This window comes from Leuresthes tenuis, unplaced genomic scaffold (genome assembly GCF_036924035.1).
Source record: "Leuresthes tenuis unplaced genomic scaffold, fLeuTen1.0.hap1 SCAF_21, whole genome shotgun sequence".
In the NCBI taxonomy this organism is placed as follows: domain Eukaryota; kingdom Metazoa; phylum Chordata; class Actinopteri; order Atheriniformes; family Atherinopsidae; genus Leuresthes; species Leuresthes tenuis.
In genome coordinates this window covers 16,247,265-16,254,949 of record NW_027325375.1, presented here as the reverse complement: position 1 = coordinate 16,254,949, position 7,685 = coordinate 16,247,265, and positions in this window count along the sequence as shown.

Here is a 7,685-nt window from a genome sequence, read left to right as displayed (position 1 = left end):
GAGTGTGAGCGTGCATGGCTGTTTGTCTCTATGTGGCCCTGTGATGGACTGGCGACCTGTCCAGGGTGTACCCCGCCTTTCGTCCGATGACTGCTGAGATAGGCTCCAGCCCACCCGCTACCCGATTAACGGACTGTCGGTATAGAAAATGGATGGATACATGAGAAAAATGTTTTTAACCTGGATTGGAAGAGTTTCTCCTGGTCTTTTTGGGAGAGAAAACCTTTAATTATGTTGATGTTTCTGAGTTGGTAAAAAGCTGCCTTGGTGACAGCTTTGATGTGGCTGCTGAAAGTCAGATCTGAGTCTATCAACACTCCAAGGTTACGAACTTGGTCAGTGATTGTAAGGGCTTGAGTCTCAAGGTATTTACCAATGCTGACCCCCTTCTCTTTGCTACCAAACAGAATTATCTCAGTTTTGTCTTCATTTAATTGTAGAAAATTCTCTCTCATCCAGGTGTTTATTTCATCCAGGTGTTTATTTCCTCCAGACACTGACACAGTACGTCTGCTGGGCTGCAGTCGTCTGGTGACAGAGACACATAAAGTTGTGTATCGTCTGCATAACTGTGACAATTGATGTTTAAGTTCTGCAATATCTGACCCAAAAGGAGTCAGATAATTAAACAGACAAACAGACGAGTTAAACAGAAGACGTCCAAGAATTGACCCCTGGGGGACTTCACAAGTCATGGCCACTCGCTCAGATTCATAGCTGCTAATTGTAACAAAATAACTCCGGCCTTCTAAATAGGACCTGAACCAGATAAGGACCGCTCCAGAAAGTCCAACCCAGTTTTCCAGCCTGTGCAACAGGATTCTGTGATCTACACTATCAAACGCTGAGATCCAACAGAACCAGGACTGAAACATAACCAGAATCCGTATTCAATCTAATGTCGCTAACACTTTGACCAGAGCTGTTTCAGTGCTGTGATGATGTCGGAAGCCTGATTGAAAGTTATCGAGACTTCCACTTTCATTCAGAAAGTCATTGAACTGGTTAAATATAACTTTCTCAATAATCTTGGATATAAAAGAGAGGTTAGAGACAGGTCTGTAGTTGTTCATCATAGAGGCATCCAGAGTTCTCTTCTTTAGGAGTGGCTTAATGGCAGCTGTCTTTAGTGACTTGGGAAAAACTATTTGTAGGAGATCACTTTCTACTGAAGTAAAAACAGTTTTTAAAAAGTCAGATGGTATTATGTCAAGAGTGAAAGTCATTGATTTCAGATGGCAAACTGTTTCCTCTAGGATTTTTAAATCAACAATATGAAATTCTGACAACGTCAGAGTTACTTCTAGGTTTTAGTGACATATTAGTTTTCTTGTTGGTCTGTGTGGCGTGAATGTTTTTGGCTAATTATTTTGATTTTTTGGCTAAAAAAGTTGGCAAATTCATTGCATTTCTCAGTAGAGAGGAGGTCTGGGTTTAACTGTTTAGGAGGATTTGTGAGTTTTTTTAACCATAGCAAACAGAGTTCAAGAATTGTTGGCATTCTTATTAATCAGTTCAGATAAATGCAGCTCTCTGGCCGATCTCGTTCTTTCGGTCACTTCCCACAACTTGTGACCATAGGTGAGGATGGGAACGTAGATTGACCAGTAAATAGAGAGCTTCGCCTTCTGGCTCAGCTCCTTCTTCACAACGACGGGTCGGGGCAGAGCCCACAACACTGCAGACGCCGCACCGATCCGCCCGTCAATCTCATGTTCCATTCGTCCCTCACTCGTGAACAAGACCCCGAGATACTTGAACTCCTCCACTTGGGGAAGGATCTCATTCCTGACCCGGAGAGAGCATTCCACCCTCTTCCGGCTGAGAACCATAGTCTCGGATTTGGAGGCGCTGATTCTCATCCCAGCCGCTTCACACTTGGCTGCGAATCGCTCTAGTGAGAGCTGAAGGTCACGGCCTGACGACGCCATGAACCACATCATCCGCAAAAAGCAGAGACCCGATTCTGAGGACGCCAAATCGGACACCCTCAACGCCCTGGCGCTGCCTAGAAATTCTGTCCATAAAAGTTAGGAACAGAATCGGTGACAAAGGGCAGCCCTGACGGAGTCCAACCCTCACCGGAAACGTATCCTACTTACTGCCGGCAATGCGGATTCTGTTACATGTTGTCACAAACCAAACATGTCCAACACAGAGGAAAATTCTTTGGCATTACCATCCGTCATATTATCTATGTGAATGTTAAACTCCCCGGTCAAGATAAAATGGTTAAAATCAGTCGAAATAACAGACAATAATTCAGAAGATTCATCAATAAAACTTGCACAGTATCCTGGAGATCTGTAAATGATTAAGAACAGAATTTTAGGAACATTGAATAGAGTCCGGAACTGGCATATCCCATAAGCCGTTGCTCTTAAAGGTACAAGCCCTCCCTTAGCAAAAAGTAGTTTATCCAAATGTACTACGAGTATACTTATTTTATACTAAAACTGAGGCAGTATACTTGAAGTTTATTTTTTATATACTATATTCTAAATACTTATGAATAGCATAGTGGAACTATAGAACTATACTTGGCTTATACTGTAAATTATAAAGAAAAGACTAAGTACATTAATACAAAGACTTACACTTATACTTTAATAATAAAGCTTATACTTGTACTTTAGTATACTTCTTTCTGCCACAAAGTACTAATACTTAGTTAATCTTGATCCAAGTAGAGAATAAGGTCAAGTTGTTGACTCAGCAAAGAAGGACTTGATTTCACAGGCTACGTTCAAACTGCCGTTGCAAATGACCTGAATCCGATTTTTTTCCGCTCACATGTGACCCATATCCGATTTGCTTTTGGCAGTGTGAACAGCACAAGTCGCATTGAATATGACATTTTCAAATCAGAATCAGGCCACTTTTAAATGTGTACTGAATCGGATACGTATCTGATTTTTGGACAGGTCTTTCATTACTTATATTATTATTTTAGTGTTGTTGTTAGTGTTGCTCTGCTCAGACTCATGGAAGATGTGCTTGTTTCCTGACATTTACGTAGTGATAGCCAGAGAAATATATATTATATAGATTTTTTTTTCTTCAGCATGAGAAATACCATGTGTGGCATGTGAGCATGTGAACTTGTTGAAATGTGTGTGTCTCGTGAGACTTGAGAGCCCTGATTTTTTGCATTTAGCCATACAGTCCTGCAGTACCGGTTGCCGTTGCCATGGTTGCTTCTGTAAACACCATCGTGGCGTGGTCTATGGACATGATGTCATCAAAGATCAACTGCACATGCGGGTCACTTCAGGAGCATGAGCTGTTCACTCAGCAATCCGTAGACAGGCAACATTTAAGAGGTACTGTGAACAGCCAAACAAAAAAATCGGATTTGAGCAGTAAATCGGAATTATGCATTAAGACCTGCAGTGTGAACGTAGCCATAGAGGCTCTTTGTTTTTTAAATGTCTTTGTCATCTTTAATGATTTAAGCAGGTATTTGTAAATACACTGTATGGTATCTTTTAAAATGTTATTTAAATTTATCAAACTTGTTAGTGTTGTGGTAACATTGCCACCTCTCATGTGAGTGACCTGTTCTCAAATCCCATGCATGACAGGTACTACCTCCAGCAGGGTTCCTTAGCCAAGACCCCCTTATCCTACCAGTGTAAGTTGCTTTGGATAAAAGTGTCTGTCAAATGCATAAATATAAATAGCATGCTACAAGTAATATGCTAAGTAACCAGCAGAAAAAAATATTTTTTTAGTTTTAGTATTTCTAAGTTCATAAATGTATACTTCAATAAACTAAAATGTGGACTGGAAGTAAATAACTAGCACACTAGAAGTATATAGATGAGTGTACTTGTTGTATACTTCCAATTTAGTCCAGAGAAGTATTAAATTGGTATACTTTCTCGTACACTACAAGTACATGGTCTGTACTTGCTATACTTATACTCAAGCATACTTAATAAAATGAACTTCAAGTATACTACTTTTTGCTAAGGGCTCTCTTGGGCGTGAATATCTCTCCAAAATTATTCCGGGTTTGATTTGTTTGGTCTGGTTGCCACTGTGATTTGTGGGGTCACATGGGCGCCATAGATGACGGCCGTAGGTTATAATAGGGGCTGAATCACCGGCACTCGGGCAAGAGAGAGGCAAGTTAGGTAGCCGTAATTTTTGTTGACCGCTTTTTGCTTCGTTTGATTGCTTTGACACATAAGCAAACAGTGTACACGTTCTTCCATCTTATGTGCGAGTGTAATCAGAAAGCCACCAGTAACTTTTTGTGCTTCTTATTAAATACTTTGAAGCTTACCTGAGGGGTGTTCCACGAACGTAGCTAAAGAAAGCCAGGCTGTATCGGGAAAGCCTAGCTTAAACTAACCCCATCTCTCAATTGAGCTTCAAGTCGTTCCACTAAGACATTTCAGCGGCATCTAATCAAGGCTGATTCAAGCAAGGCTTGCATAGCCTGGCCATGTGCGAGTGCCCAAGGAGTGTAACAAAGCCCTGACGAGTGGATGGTGAAAAAAAAGGAGATCGCGGAAAAGGAGAGCAAGACAAAAGCTGTCATTCTCTCGGCAGTTGAACAAAGAATGCTGATGGAACTGTATGATGATTTTAAGTCTCATCACCAGAAAAGGTAATACAGCTGTGATCAATAAAGCGAGGGAAACGGCATGGCAAACAATTTGCAGACACACTAACTACATAATTTCTGCAAGTTTCATAGCATTGTCAATTGTTACAAGTTTATTTCACTGTCCTCATGTATTTATGCTCTCCTCTTTGTTTTATAAATTTTTTACATGAAGCATGCTGAATTTTCTCTGTGTGAGATGTACTGCACAAATATACTGGCCCTGCTCAGTTTATTAATAACCCAATAATCAAGACGCATCATTTGTGACTATATTATCGTGAGTGTGTGACCGACATATTAATTCTTCACTGGTTACATGTCAACAGAAGCAATGTTACCAGCCAAAAGCGTACCTGGCAAAGGGTGAAAGTAAAGTACAAGAACAAATTTCAGACTGGTAAGTGGCCTTTGAAGAAATGTGTTTGTCCAAAAAATGTGTTGAGCTGTAGATATGTTGCACTGTAGCTACCAACAAAAAGACAGAGGCCTCTCCCACTGGTGGGGGTCCTCCACCCGAAAATCTCACACCAGCAGAGGAACTGTCGGAACTAACCATCAATCAAGGGCAGCCACTGATGGTAGGAATAGAGGGAGGAACCTCCTCGGGATATGTTCCGAAAAGTGTGCGGGATCAGTATGTAGAAGGTATTGATCACTTTCCCTAAAATTGTCAGTCTCTCAATTATAATAACTGATGGTGTGCTGTCAGTGGTGGGAGACACCACTGACAGCACTTTTGGTTGATCTGGTTGATCCCCAGACCACAGAGGGCATCCATGTGACAGACCATGTGTGAGTAGTTGGGGGGCCTAGCAGTGAAGCTGCAAAATCACCCATTGTGTTAGTAGCTTTTCCTATTATTATTATTATTGATCTACTTTCTTCTGCAATTGAAGTCTATGGCAGCCCCTAGACTGCTATAGTTTTGAACGCTAAAGTTTTGAAAATTGGCAAAGCCAACGTCAAGAATTTACATGCCCGAACAGTGAACTCTCTAGCGCCACCAACACGTCAAAGTTTGAAGTGCATTCAGCTGTATAACTTTGGACGCGTTGGTCCAAATTTCACAAATGAGGTACCGTTGGAATCCTTGGATCATGATGAGTCCAACGCACCCTCATGTCAATTTCCGCCTAATAACATTTTCTTCCATTTTGAATTTTTGTAAAAACCTTCAAAAAGCATTTCAGGTCACGGGACTTGGCATATGGTATCTTCAGACCAAGCCGCACAAAAGTTATTGTATGAATTTTTTAATTCCGCTTCCGTTTGCCCGTACCAGCCAATCAAACCTGGCGGCGATGACACCAAAACAGGAAGTTAGGTCATAGCTCAACCATTTGATGTTTTGACGTCAAACTTCTAATACAGACTCGTGACCACTTCTTTGAGAGAATGCAAAAACGCATTTTTGCTCATATCTTTGAACTCGTTGGTCCAAATTTCACAAACAAGGTACCATTGGAATCCCTGAATATAGACGAGATCATTCACACCCTATAACATAATTTGCACCATATTGGATTTTCCGCCATTTTGAATTTAATCAAAAACCTTCAAAAAGCATTTCCATGTGACTTGACAAATAGAATCTTCAGATCAAGCCTCACAAAAGTTATCATGTGGATTTTTAAATTTTGCTTCCGTTTGACCGTAGCAGTCAATCAAACTCAGTGCCAATGCGTCATACAGGAAGTGAGGCCATATCTCTGCGATGCATTGCTGTAGCAAACTTGATGCCAAAATTTAACTTTCTTCTCCTTCGTTACTATGGTCGATCTCCAATCCATGGGTACCACTGAGATAACCGCCATATTTGTGTCCAATTTGACAGTTCTCCTCAGTTTTTACATTAGACAGTGGCCACTACTGTAGTGGCCGGTGAGTAACTACGGTATTTCATTGTATCTAAGGACCCACGCCATGACTAAAGTAGGTATGAATAATAGTTAATTAGTGACTGACATCAGCTCAAACAACAGCTTTTGAGTGTACTGTAATCAGATAAAGTTAGCTAACGTTAGCAAAAGACACTGGTGAATCTCCACTGAGGTAGCGATCATCACGTTAGGTAAAGTAGTGTCAGCATTAATCATATGGCATCTGAAGTTGTTTTGTAAGGGGTTTCCAATTACTAAAATAAAAATTAGATAGAGTTGAGGACTTATGGGACACGAAGTGTTGATTGCACAACCTAGAGTTAGCTGTTGGCTGCCAGTGGTCTCCTGTTATTGCAGCCAACCATTTATTCCGCCAGTCTGTCCTTTGGGATCGAATAAAACTGCAGTCCAGGGTTTCTTTGTCGACTGCTATCACAGCAAACAGCACAACATATTTCTGGCATCTTTCAAATAACGTCAACTTTCGGTCTGTCGCTGATTTTCCTCCTACTCCACTTGTTCTGGTAACATGACAACGCTGTAACCTGTGAACTGAGGGTGGACACAAATATGGCAGCACAAAAATACAGTGACGTCATGTGGTCCTATTGCATAGATATATACACCAAGATGCCGCATTCGGGCTTGTCAGGCACGTCAACACGGCCGCCATCTTGGGACGGGGTTTCTGACATCAGTCAGACTGTCAGAGCGGGTCTGACAGCTGTGCATCTGGCAAAATGCCAGACTTTTGTGCTGCTTATGGATGTTCCGTGAAAGACACCTGGAATAACATTTCGCAAGTAATAAGATGTTTTATATTATTTAACTGTTATGAACATGTTGAATTTGATGTATTTCTTAAGATAACATAAATGAAACTAGCTTCTTACTAGCTTACGTCAGGACAAGAAAACAAAATATGTTTTTGTTAGTAAGACATCAGTAAGATGATGCAATAATAATCATTCCTAAATTATCTCTTAAATCAGTTTCATAGCACTAACATGAACATTAACTTCTAACGTAAGTTATGTATCTGAATAGTAGCTACATTAGCACGGAGAACTGAGCGTTGTTCAGATGGAGTTGTTCTGTGTGTAGGTTTCCAAAACATAAATTGAACAGTCAGGCATGGGCTGGTTATGTACCTGAAGAACTCAGGCACTCAGGAGTACGGTGTACAT